The sequence below is a fragment of the Lissotriton vulgaris genome, chromosome 1_1, assembly GCF_964263255.1.
Source record: "Lissotriton vulgaris chromosome 1_1, aLisVul1.2, whole genome shotgun sequence".
Classification (NCBI taxonomy): Eukaryota; Metazoa; Chordata; class Amphibia; order Caudata; family Salamandridae; genus Lissotriton; species Lissotriton vulgaris.
Genome location: NC_141685.1, coordinates 772,429,957 through 772,442,512, shown reverse-complemented (window position 1 = coordinate 772,442,512; position 12,556 = coordinate 772,429,957).

Sequence of the window (12,556 nt, the reverse complement as noted above, 5' to 3'; positions counted from 1 at the left end):
CCCCCCCAGCGCCTTGAGACCCTACGGGTGAGTAGCGCGCTCTACAAATTCCGTGATTGATTGATTGAATGATCAGGCAATTTGTTATATGCTTTGTTCCCACAAATATAATAAATTCCAGGAAATACCGGTTCAGTTCCATCTTTGAAACCCCAACCCCCAATTACTTTATAATTGTGTTCACAGTCACTGGAACCAATATATACATTGTTATAATAAATTGTTTTCTCCCTGTGGAGGCAGAGTTTCCCTTTCGTTTCAAAGTCCAGTAACATAGCAGCATGAGTTTTGCATTCAAGGTGTATTCTTTATTTTCTGCCCATTTAGGAATCTTTTGTTTCTGTTCTGTAGCATTTCTTTGGAAATCCTTTCTCCTTTTCTCAACCACATTCAGAAATATCTTTTCTTCTTCATGTAAAATGCATGTTAAATTATTCATGTGTGCTTCAGCTATATCTATTGTACCTATTGTTAGAAAATATTCTCCCATATAACGAGCTATGTTACCTTTACTATGTACAGAATTCAGGTTATTATGAATAGGAAGTTCAGAGAAAATCACATCTAGATTAGAATAATAATATTGTAAGGGGCCTCTCTTGTAAAATAAGCTAGCTAAAATACTACACGAAATACCATAAGTCAGGGACAAATGATGATAAGTGACGCCTTCCGCTACAGACAATGGTAGCTCCATTCATATGTAGCAATCGCTTATTTACATTGCCTCTACATAGTGTACTAATAGATTTGCGAATACATTCAAATGTGTTCTATTTCTAACTTTATCGTAATGCAATTCTTCCTCATCTGATGCGTCTACTTCTATTCTTTGCTGCCTAACATTGTCTATATTTCCATGTGTTTCTAATTTTTCAGGTGCATCTACCTTCTCATGAATGTTAGTATCATTCTTTTCACTTTTACTCATTAGCTAAGGAATAGCTACGGTCAGTCCTAACCATACTATAAGTACTATTACTATACTACATGTGCATATTCTACAGCATATTTTTAAGCAATTTCTTTTCGATTTACCATTAACAGTATGATCAGCCGTTTTTCAATTAAGGAGACTTAGCCCCTCTTTGAGACTTTTTCACAGAATTTCAACTTGAGAAAATTTCAAGTTGGTCTTACTTCTTCGTCTTTTGGTTCATCAATTAATTCATCATCATCATCACTCAGTTCTAATTTTTCAAGATCTTCAAGAATGACATAAGTCTATTCAGGACCTCTGAACTTATTATTCAGTCTTTTCAATCACAGACTTTTTCTTCTTGGTTGTTCTGTGGAAAGCTCAGTTTGACTTGATATTTCGTTTACTTGTTCTGGTTCTCCATTTATTGATTTGAGACGAAATTTTAATTTCTTAACAAAACCAGGCCAATTATCTCCTTTCCTGCGTCTTTTAGCTGGCACTATGCTTTGTTTTTCTTCAATTGTTCCTTTATTTTCATTCAGTTGGGGCACAATTTGTGTATCTTCGTCATCTGTATCCCTCTCTATCTGACTTGGTCCAGGTCTTTCTTCTGTACTTCTGCCTAGATACTAATCTGGCCTTGTCCAGGTATGTGCTGCAATTGACTTTGATTTGGTTTGTTTTCTTCTTCTTCCTGAACACATTTGTCTACATCTATCTGATCCTACTCAGGTATCTCGATCTCTTGCTCTTCTTCCTGAGCTCTCGCCCTTTTACCTATTTGTCCCTTCTCAGACTCTGGAACTGTGACAGGTATTTGGAATGTCTGAGTATATTGATCTTTCCTTATCTGTTCCTCCTCAAAATTACTTTTTGCTTTGATTTTTGTAATCCGAGTACGTTCTTCTATTCCTGACTCATCCTCACTATCACTCTGTCTGTCTAAATAGAACTGGCTTCTGGTTCTCACATCATCTGCAGGAATGTCAATTACTGGAATCCATTCATCCTGACTAGTGCTCGGTTGTTCATCATCAACTACTTCGGAATCACTTTCTCGAGACCCCTCAGGTGCACAACCTTCAGCTTCAGTTTCATCAGGTTCAGCCACTCTTTTTGTATGGCTCACATGGATCCAATTTGGAACTCCTTTACACTTTACTGCTGTAGTGGTAACCAATATCACTTGTGTTGGTTTTCCCCACCTTGGAGCTAGGCAAGATTCTTGTGCGTGCTCCTTTATTACAACCCAGTCACCTGGAATCAGATCGTGTGCTGGAGTTGTTTGCCTGGTGACGGCATCTTCTCCAACCTGATGAGAGATAGAACGCACTTGGTCAGCCAGTTCTTTGCAGTACTCTAGTACTAAATCATCAGATATATTTATCAACTTATGTCCTGGCACCCATGCATGTCTCATTGCTCTTCCCATGAGTATTTCATGAGGACTCAAGCCTGTTTTTCTGTCTGGAATGCTTCTGAGTCCCATCAGAACAAGAGGTAAAGCATCTGGCCATTCTAATCGAGTTGATTCATAAATCTTTCCCAATCTTGATCTGCTTGTGCCATTCAGTTGTTCTACCACTCCAGAAGCCTCTGGGCGGTATGCACAGTGCAGCTTTTGCTCAATTATAAATGCTACACAGATTAGACCAATTATTTCATTATTGAAATGTCTTCCTCGATCTGATTCAATCGTTACTGGAAAATCAAAACGTGGTATGAGCTCTCTAAATAGTAATTTTGCTACTGTGATGCTATCATTCCTACGTGTAGGATAAGTCTCTACCCATTTTGAAAATAGGCAGACAATGACAAGAACGTATTTCATTCCTCTGCAAGGGGTAATTGAATGAAATCAATCTGAAGTCGAATAAAAAGGACCTTCTGCCTTTCCAATCTTTCCTGACAAAACCACAGTTCTTTTCCCAGGATTCATTTGTTGACATATCAAGCACCTATGGCAAAGACTCTCTGCAATGTTCCTGAACCTTGCATTGAACCAAGTTTGTCTGAATAGTCTTACCATAGCATCTCGCCCTTGATGAGAATCACCATGATACATCCTAGACATAGGAGCAAGCATACAGTTTGGCAACACAGGCCTCCCATCAAGGTAAACAACAACACCATCTTCAGCCCTTCTCTGACATCCTATTTTTTCCCACTCTTCCTTCTCTTCCTGTTCTGCATCATTTTGCAAATCTCTCATTTCTTCCCACGTTTTCACTCTCTCAAGCAACATACGTTGGCAGCTGTTTCTCTTTGGTTCAATTTTTGCGTGTATTGCCATTTTTTTTTGGCACAATATTGAGCTAGTTGGTCAGCATATCGATTACCTGCTGTCACTTTGTCATTGCCAGATTGGTGAGCAGCACACTTGACCACAGCTGCTGTTCCTGGTAATTGGATTGCTTTTAGCAAATCTTTCACAAATTTTCCATTTTTTATAGGAGTACCTGATGAAGTCAGAAACTCTCTTTGCATCCAGAGTTGGCCAAAATCATGCACAACTCCATAGCAATATTGACTATCAGTAAAAATGGTTACTTTCAGATTTTTTCCAAATTTACAAGCTTTTGTCAATGCAATTAGCTCTGCTACCTGTGCAGATTTTACTCCAGGTAAATATGATGCTTCAACTGGACCCTCGTAAGTGCAAACTGCGTAAGCAGCACTCAAACCTCCTTCATCATGTTGCATACATGAACCACCTACAAATAGCTCATGTTCTGAATTTATTAGTGGCTATTCTCTTATGTCTGGGTGTGGTTTAGTACAATATTCTGTAAGATCAATGCAATTCTGTTCAATTTCATTCTTAACCTCTGCAAAGTACGATTCAGGTAATAATGTTGCTGGGTTCAGAATATTACACCTAGCAATTGTCACATTTTCTGCACCTACAAGAATCCGTTCATACTTAGTCAGCCGACTAGGTGTTAGGTAATGAGTTTTTGTCCTGGTCAATAAAATCACAACTGCATGTGGAACATACACTGTTACTGGATGCCCCATGAAAATAGACTAACTTTGCTCAAGACTCGCACAAGTTGCTGCTACTGCTTTCAGACATCCTGGCAATGCTGCTGCCACTGGATCCAAAGTAAAAGAAAAATATGCAACAGGGTGTCTCTTCAGACCATGAGTCTGAGTCAGAACTGAAAGTGCACAATTGTCTTGTGTCTCACAAAATAATGCAAAATCTTTTGTATAGTCAGGCATCCCTAATGCTGGAGCTGAACACAAACAATCTCGTAATTTTAGAAAAGATGACATGCTTTCGTCATCCCATTCTACTGGGTCTTTTGGTCTTTTCCTTGTCATTTGTATTAATGGTTTTGCTAGGACTGCAAACCCCACACTCCATTGCCTGCAGTAACCTACAACTCCAAGAAACATCCTGATTTCTTTCAGTGTTTGAGGTAGATTCATGTTTTGAATTATTCTGATTCTTTCAGAGGTAACCCTTCTGACGCTTCTCTCTATCTGGTGCCCCAGATATTTCACTGATGTAGTACAATACTGCAATTTTTCAGGTGATACTTTGTGTCCACCTTTTCCTAAATGATTCAGCAAAGCAATTGTATCAGTAACACAGTCTTTTCGATTCTTAGATGCCACCAATAGGTCATCTATATACTGCACCAAAACTGACTGTCCGGGCAATATTAGAGATTCAAGAAATTTTTTCAAGATCTGATTAAAGATCGATGGACTTTCTGTGTACCCCTGAGTGATGCAATTCCAAACGTAGATATGGCCATCAAATTTGAAATAGAAAAGATATTTACTATCTGGGTGCAGTGGTTTTGAGAAAAATGTGTGACAAAGGTCAATTACGGTGAACCAGCCTGCTGTCCATGGTATTTGATACAGAATCACAGCAGGGTTTGGTACAACTGGACAACATGGGACAACAATTTTAACTATTTTGCGGAGGTCCTGTACGACCCTATATTTTCCGCTCGATTTCTTGATGCCAATTATGAGTGAATTACATGGACTGCTCATTATTTCCTGCAAAATTCCTGCTTCCACTAGACTTTTTATTTCTAGTGCGACTCGTGCTTTAATTTCTGGGCTCATTTTGTACTGTCGAATATTTGGATAAACTGCACCTTCTTTTACTTTCACTTTTACTGGGTCAACGTTTACCATTAATCTTATATTTTTTATTTTTTCCCATGAAATCCCATACTGTAGGATCTACTGTATTCTTTTGGCAAGTCTTCAATAGTAAACTTTGGTTTTTCAGTTGTTTCTTGTTTTGCTAACCAGATTTTATAAATTCCGTCTTCATCTGGGGTTTGAATTTCAACACCATTTGGTGTACAAAAGATTGTGCAATTCATTTTGCACAGCAAGTCCTACCTAACAGATTTACAGGACTAGAGTCGCATACGACAAATGTATGCATTTCTTTAAAATTGCCTATTTTGACTTCCATTGGTTCTGTAACTGGGGTACTAATTTGTTTATTAGAAACGCCCACTACTTGGATCGCTTCTCCCGAGAGGGGAAGGTTTGGATCGCCCTCTGTCCTTACAGTAGAACGGGTAGTGCCAGTATCCAACAGGAAAGTAACATCATTTCCTTCAACATTTCCCTCAATGTATGGACCTGACTGATCTACCTGCAAGGATGCGCCAAGTATGCACTCCTCGTCATCCCCCCTCAGGCACCGTCAAAAACTGTCTTTATCAAAGTATGTGTCGCTCAAAAGAAATTGGGGTGTCACTGTGTCCTTTTTACCACTTCCTTACCAACTGGTGGTATCTGTACTGTATGCTGGTTGACTCCCAGGGTTTGGCATAGGCGCTAATGGTAACTGATTTTGTTTTACCTGTTTTTGCTGCTTTTTCGATACCTCATTCTGCGTCTGTGGATTCAAATTATTATTATTATTTAACACAGCCTTACACTCATTCTTCCAATGCCCCAACTTGCCGCACCCATGACAAGGACATTTTTTCTTAGCTTCTTCTCGATTAAATTTAACTCTAGGTTTATTACCATTTCCATCTCCTTGAGTCTGCATATTTTTCAATTGTTCTTGTTGTTCCACTAATTTTACCTGTGCCCACATTACTTTTTCTTTCAAATTCTTTCGTTTATTGTCCAATTCATCTTCACAATATTTTGCATATTTCAGTATTTCATCTACAGGTTTGGCCTGCCAACAGATTTTATTATCTTTAATCCATTGCGAAATTTCTGGTCTTAATCCAGACACAAACCGATAGATAAAATGCGACAAATCTTTGGTGTCAATATTTTCGAAACCACTATACTGTTTAAAAACCTGTAAAAGACGTTCATAATATGCATGCACAGATTCAGCTTTGTTCTGGGTAGTTCTAGTCCAATCTGTCTCTTTTGGTGGTACTTTCCCTTTCAAATTCAGTATAACCTGATTATACTTTCTCATCACTTCGTCTGATGGTGCTCCTGTTTTCGGGTCTCTAGGATACTCATCATTTGGCCAGTTTACTGCAATTTTACATTCTGTCCATAAATTGACAGGAACAACGATGTCTAATAATCCATCTAGATCCTTTAATAGCACTTTTGAAACTTTTACAAATCTTTCGACCTATCTGTACCAAAATACAGGTTGCTCTCTAAGTTTTGGAAAGTCATTAGTAAATGACAATATATCTTGTCGGGACCAACGAACATGCACATCGCTCCACCTGGTACTTCTCTCATTGGACACAACCTTTCCACTTTTTCTGTTTCTTTCAACATATATTCTGATACAGTGCTTTTCCCTTGAGATTCTTCCTTTTTCTTTAACCACCTAGCTTTCCATCTGTCTACGTCACCCCATTTTTGCAACAATGTTAGCAATTCTTTAATTTGTAATTTACGACCTGAAAAATTCATATTTTCTAAATCTTTGTCAGAAAATTCAGCTCGATACGGTTTCTGTAACACTTTTGATTTATCAATGTCAATTCCCATTTCACTTGCCAGACTCGTTAATTTTTCATGAAATGTTTTTGTATTCCGGGTGATACTCAGACATATAAACAACAATTCATCTTCATTTAATGCATTCAATCGATCTAATCCCACACTCCCAGCAATCATTTCTTCTAATTAAACTCTTAATTTAAAAATATCGAATATCTTTGACTGTGATTTTGTTTTTTCTATTTCTCTGGACCATCTTTTAATTTCTTCTGGAGTAACTACAGTTGCACTTCTCGTACCTGAAGAGGTTTCTATTTGTACTTCTCTAGTATTTACAGGTGTAGTTTTTCTAGCTGAGCTACTTACTGGTTCTCTTATAGGTGAATCCATCAAAGAAATTTCTGACCCACATTCACTTGTTTGGTCATCAACTATTAATGTTTCTTTCCTTGGTTGTACTACAGGTGTAGTTAGAACAGGAGGTCTAGGACTGGGACTAGTCTGTTTTACTCCATATAAAGGAACAACTGGACCTATAGTTACATAACTTGTCAAGGCCTCAGGACTGACATTTAACTGTGTAATTTCTGAATTAACTCACTCCTTTGCTTATTTATTGCTTCTTGTTCTTTTTCCTGTAATTTGTTTCTAATGATGCCTCATGTAATACTTGTGGAACTAAAGGTGGTTTTAAGAACGGGGCACTAGCATTTGTCTAATTCTGCTCTTCAATATAAGGTGGCGGATTTTTCCTTAATAAATCCTCCAAGTAATCATCTTCTGGATCAGTACTTGACATTAAATTTTTAGTTTTCTCAGTACGTTTACTCTCTGTTTGTTCTTCTAATGCTCGGACAGGATATAATCCTTCTACCAGCATAGACTGTCTCCATTGCTTCATCTGCTTATCTCTTGTTTCTTTAGGTAATTTAGGATAACATGTATTAATGCTTTTATCACTTCTGAATCTGTCTAGTTCAAAAGCCTCTATTTCCCATTCCTCCAATGCCTCATATTGGGTTAATCTAGGTCTTGGATCTAATTCATTCATGCGTGTTCTTAAATTGTACAAAACTCTACCATTAAAGGTACCATTTTCTGGAAATGCCAAAATTCCATCATCTTTTGTATATTCTATCCATACAAAAGTATGGTAGCCCCTTTCAACCATCATATATGATGCAGGCGTGTTCGGTGGTGGAATAATAATCCCTTCTCTGTTTTTTATTGACTTATCCTTTTTAAAGAAATTTGTAACTTTCTTAGCAAACGAAATTTTTTCTTTTATCTCCGTACATGATATAAGGTCTTCCTCTTAACATCTGTTGTTTAGCAAAACCTAGATATTTTCTATCTGGTCGATTTCCTATGAATTCTGGATCTAAATGCCACATATATTTTATGCCGCTTTTCTTCGTAATGACACTCGATTTATATACGAGAAACCTCCAATACCAAAAACGTTTCTTATTTTCATTGACCAATCAACAATTAAAATCTAAAATATTTTCAACCAATGGTTAGGCGGCTTTGTGAGACGAGTTCTCGCGCTCCTGAACTCACCCCTCCTTTACAAAATTACCTCAGCTACACACCCGCTGTATTAGCCAATATCAGCACAGCTCCGCAACTGACTCCCTCTTTTGCAAGGTAATACGAGAGATTTATTTTAAATGCTCATTTTCATTAACATTGTAAAAACATTAGCCACTGTGTCCAAGTAACTATTTTGAAAGAAAATAATGATTTATATTCACTGCGAGTAACTCCCTTCCGTTTACTCTTCATACACTACAAGTAGACCCCTTCCGTCTACCTTTCACGCAAGCAACGGAGAACCCGTTACTCCTTCGAGCTTACCCTTTCTAGGTTATGCAAAGCCAAAGTTTCACCAACGAACCCCTTTGCTGTCAATCAAGCTCAAAAGAACCTGCTACTTCTCCAGTGTGACCCTTTCTAGGTGATATCACACCAAAATTTTACTAGCAAACTCTTTGCTATCAATTATTCACACATTTATACAGAAAAATCCCTAAAACAGTGCTTCCGGTTTTACCTAACCATGCACTTACTACCTCGAACAACTGACCTCACTACAGAATGGCTTCCATTTACCACCTGTTATTCTGCCCCCGGGGTTTCCAGACAAAACAAACAACAGGTACGGACAGTTTTGGTTAATGCATAAAATCAATACAATCAATAACTAATAATCAATATATACTACCTATCTATCTACACTAATCCCTAACCCCTACTCTGCTACCAAAAATAACTGATAGAGCGCAGGCTCACCTGGGCCCATATATCTATATATACATTAAACAGGTAAACCTACACTCTAATCAATTCGGGTTTTTATCATTTGGATTTTATACCATTTATCTTACCAATCCAAGTCACCGATACCTAAAGTCCTAAAGGATCAACGGAGTTAGAGAGAAATAGATAGAAATAATAACATTTAGCATTTCCTAAATAACCACAAACTCGGGAAAGGTTTAAAATCTTTATCTAAGTAAAATCTTTGAAGGTTTTATAAACGTGAAAAAACTCAAAATTAATTTCTTGTTCTGTTTAGATTAATGAAGAATTTTAGAACATAAGCAATTCGAATGATTTGGAGAGAAAATGTTGTTAATCATTTAAACAGAGGGTGGGTAAAAGAAAGGGAAAACAGTACAATGACAACCCACACTTAATAGTTACCTATTTCGGTGTGATGACCAACCCTGGTCATAAGCTGAGTCAAAGAAATAGAATCCCAAAGTACAGATGCCAGCAGAAGAGAACAGGTGCAAGGCAGAATCAGGACAGGTTATGGACCAAATTGGGTCAGGATAGGACCACCACAGTCTAAGACCAGCACCACAGTTAAAGTACAAAACGCCAGCGTTGTAAACCCTCTCTGCAGCTAACAGTCGAACCCCGATGTCATCTATCTCCTCCCCAGAACCCTGATTGGGTTATCGAATCTTCTGACAGATTGCTCCACCAGCAACTCTGCTCCCGATCATCTATTGAGTGCGTTGGCTGACAGGTCAGCTATTCGGACAAGTCGGACAATCTAGCTAGCTAAACCTACCCTAGTCGGGTAGTCAGGTCAGTGTGCCACCCCCAAATGTTGCAAATGTGTAAATCCCACAATTTTATTGGACAAGAATGAGGAGTAGCCATCAAACCATATTTTTCAAGAGGCAACTTGTCAATCATGTATTCATGACATCCCCTCCCATAACTTTATCAACCCATGTTCTTTTTATTCCTCTCGGTAATGAAAGGTATCAAATGTTTTTATTTTATTAAACAATTTTATCAATTCAGCTTCCTCTGTCAAGGCAAGAAATTCATTCTTCTCCGACTTCGATGTCCGTCTTGGCCATGATTTAAGGCTACAGCTTCTGTGGCTTGAGGACATTTGTCGCACAGGCACAGTCTCTCCAAAGATGGAAGTCAGCAAAGCGTTTAGGTCCATTCAGTTTATCATGTAAAAATAGAAAAGAACAGTTTTAGAGTAACAGAATCAATAAATACACTTTTTACCATTTCTTTCTACTCTATTCCCATTATTTTATTTTATACTATTGCGTTAGAGATTATGCGAAACAGACAGCTTAGCAAGGCAGCGGTGCAAGCTTCTTGCACGTTAGGACACATAACGGCCATCTTAGTTCTGTAGTAGGGGAATCTCTGTTATAGTCATAATCTAGTGAATAGTCCCGCCCATGTGCGTGGACCCCGGAGCAATCAAAAATAATCTCTTAAGTTGTCAAAATTGCAGAACTACAAAGACACTTAAGAGAGTATTTAATGACAGATAATGCAGCCTATGTCCACAGGCTACACTGTCCAGTACTTCAACTAGAAATTCCACCAAAAATCCACACAAACAGCACAACCTGCCCAGTTTCCTCCATAGAGAGGAAGGAATGGATAGACAAGCCCCATAGGCTGCCATTATGTGGCTCAAACAAGATACTGTGCCTTTAAGAGAACTCTCCAGAACTTCTCCCAGTATCCCAGAATGCACAGCAGGTCCCTTTTACTTTCAGTTCTTTTTTCCGGCTCCTGCTAGCAGGACCCTGGAGCATTGAGCTCTCCCTTTCAAGGGTTTATTTGGTGATTTTTTTTCACTTTTTCTTGTGTGTAGTGCTTGTTGTTAAGTACTAAGCCCTTTTTCTTCACAACATTGTCAAAATGCCTGGATTATTTGACAATTGCCCAGAGTGTGATAGAAAAAAGGCCAAATACGACCCTCATGGAGTGTGCATCATCTGCCTCCCCTGTTCTCACCTCCCAGAGGAGTGTGAAATCTGCAAAACCCTCTCTGCCAGGACCCTGAGAGAGAGGATAAAGATCAGGCTCCAAGGCCTCGAGGCACAAGGTGGGTCAGGGCATGCTTTATCTGCCCATGTTGAGGCCTCTGGGGGGCTCCTCAGGGGCAGGAAGTCCAGCAAGCGTCCCCATTCTCCACCAGCACAGATTGCGTCGACTACGGCGTCGAGGGGGATGACAACGGTCTGTTCCCCATCTCCGCGTGGATCTGGGGAGAAGCGGCGTCGAGGGAGCTGAACAGACCACCGTCGACAGCATCATCATCGAGTCATCGACGTCATGAAAAGGCCCGGCGTCGGCGCTCGCCGTCGAGGCGACACCGCCGCTCGCCGTCGGCAAAGAGGAGAAGATCAGCGTCGAGGGGATCCAGGAAGTGCTGTTGAGGGGTGCGACTAAGCTAGGGATCACGGTGACGGTGCCAACACCTACGACGTCCGTGATCTTCGAGACACTTCACAAAAAGCATTTGTCTCGACCGCTGCTGCCGTGGTACCCGGTTTGGAGGAGCCTGCCAAGGAGTTGTTCCTCACTCCGGCGGTTACGAAGGCAGCCCCCTCCAGACTCCATTATTGTGACAGCGGCTAAGAAGCAGCATGCCACCACTCCTTCTTCGACAGTGCCGCCTGATAAGGACTGCCGGTGGCTGGATTCGGCGGGCAGAAAGGTCTGTGGGACGGCATCTACCACCATGAAGGCTGCAAGTGCCGGGGCTCTGCTGGGGCGATATGATAGTGCCCTATGGGAGTCCCTCCAGCAGTACGCTGAGCTCCTCCCTCATGACAAGAAAGAGGACTTTCTGGAGATATTAAATGAGGGAATGATGGTGTCTAACCAGATCATCAGCATGGCTGCTGATGTATCTCTTTTGGCAGCACACGGATACTGCCACGGCACCAATCAACGGCGTCATGCTTGGCTTCGCCTCACCTCACTTAAACCGGAGGCGCAACAGCGGGTGGCCAACCTGCCTTTCTCGGGGGAAACCCTGTTCGGCAAACATGCGGACGATGAAATGGCCCGTATGAAAGCAGAAGCCGAAACCCTGACGGCTATCGGGTTAGAGAAGCCTGAGTAGAAGAAGAACTACCGCCCGTTCCAGAGATGGTTCGGAAACTCAGGCAGAGAGCGGGGGCAGACTTCCGGACAGCAGCAACAACAACAGCAGCAGTTCCGGAAGCCCTTCCAGAAACGTCAGAGGGGCAGAGGAAGCCAACAGTCCGCAACAGCGACCAAAGGCCCGGCCGGGTCTAGGCCCTGAGCGTTTACTTCCCCTACATCCATTACCCACTCCGGTGGGGGGAAGCATTCAATTTTTTCTGGCAGAGTGGAGAAAAATTACTCAGGACAAGTGGGTGCTGAATATTGTTTGCAATGGATACA